The sequence below is a fragment of the Vigna radiata genome, chromosome 1, assembly GCF_000741045.1.
Source record: "Vigna radiata var. radiata cultivar VC1973A chromosome 1, Vradiata_ver6, whole genome shotgun sequence".
Classification (NCBI taxonomy): domain Eukaryota; kingdom Viridiplantae; phylum Streptophyta; class Magnoliopsida; order Fabales; family Fabaceae; genus Vigna; species Vigna radiata.
Genome location: NC_028351.1, coordinates 24,035,271 through 24,036,957, shown reverse-complemented (window position 1 = coordinate 24,036,957; position 1,687 = coordinate 24,035,271).

The window sequence follows — 1,687 nt, the reverse complement described above, 5'->3', positions numbered from 1 at the left end:
AAAGAAATGGGGAAAGCATAGGCTCAAAGGGGCTATCAAAGGATCAAACACAAGGTAGGCTCATCTGGCTAGACAGGCTCAACAACAAACTGCCTTTATCACTTTCAAACATGCATATCAATCAAGAATCATCAACAAGAGTCAAGCCCAGGCATATGTGCAAGCAATCAAGAGACATATCACACACAAGAAAGAATATCAAGTGGCTCAAATCTCACACAGGGTATTTCTGTCACAATCAATCACCCTCAAACATCATAATCATCTTTACAAGCAAAGAAAAGCAAGGAATCCAACAAATCAGAGTATCAATGAAGTGAAAGACAAGTCTACAACCTAAACCAAATCCAGAAATCAAGAGAAACATGCAAAACTGTACACAAGACACAACAAAAACTACCTAGAAAACAAAAAATTTAATGCATAAAACATAAACTAAGAAAGAAAAATCAGAGTCTCCCCCAATAGACCACACTTAAACTACACAGTGTCCTCAATGTGTCACAATCATAAGATCACAATCATAACAGTCCACAGATCAAGGACAAGGGCAATAAAAGTAAGGAAAGAGGGGAGAAGGGAAAAGGAAACTCCCCTGATCATGGTGGCAGTTGCCAATTTTGGACTTTCAGGGAGATCTCTTCCACCATCGAATTCAGCAAAGAAGTGTTGAGGAAGAACTGCTTCAGCCTCCAAATTTGATCAAGCAGGGAGATGTCCTCCACCGCTGGATCCAAGAAGTAGTGATTGTTGATGAGTGGGTTCAGCTGGTGCCTAATAATCTTCAAACTGTTGGCACCTTTGTCTTCCACCATGGGTGTATGTTGATCAAATTCTTGTGTACCTCCTGCAACATGGTTAGTGCAATGTGGTTCCACAGATATAACATGCAGAGGTATAACACCCAATCTCAGTGTAACAAGCTGACCCTCAGATATACCCTCAGAACATGAATCAAGTTCAGAAATAGAAACAATATCAATCACAGGTTCAGATTCATGTTCAGTGCATGGAGAACAAACATTCAGATGCGATAACACAAAGTGGTTCTCGTCATGCGAAGAGGGAGAATTAAAAGCATGCTCATCAACAATACAATCATCAACATACCCATCATAAACATAATCATCAACAACAGAATCTATCTCAGGTATGTTTACCTCCACTTCCCTGAAGATTGGTAGAGTGGTGGAAGGTGAAAGTGGTCTACCTATCTCAAAAGTGTTGCTCATATAAGCCTGGTCTTCCAATTCTTCATCAGTCTCCTCAGGTGCAAGAGTAGGGACATAGGAGTGTAGGACAGTAGATGGTGCAATAGTAGGCTCATGACTCTGCTCCTCATCCCCTATGCGGGTGACACTGACATCATCAGTAATCTGAACAGTCTGAATTGGAGGTCCCTCTAAAACACGAGACTGTTCCTCAATGGCCTGCCTGGCTATCTGCCTCCACAACTCATTCAATGTTGGCTTAGAAGAAGTAGAAGATTTGGAAGGTGGTCGGGCAGATGCCTCTTGCTGTTTCCGTTTCATCTGATTTTTCTGTTGTGGCTGCCTGTTATTGTAGATGTTGGTAGCATAAGCTTGAGGCCCATCATGAGATACAGGGTGCTCCGAAGAAGGACAAGCATCTGTATAGTGGTCACTAGAAGAACATAAAGCACACAACCGTGCAACAGATGCAGATG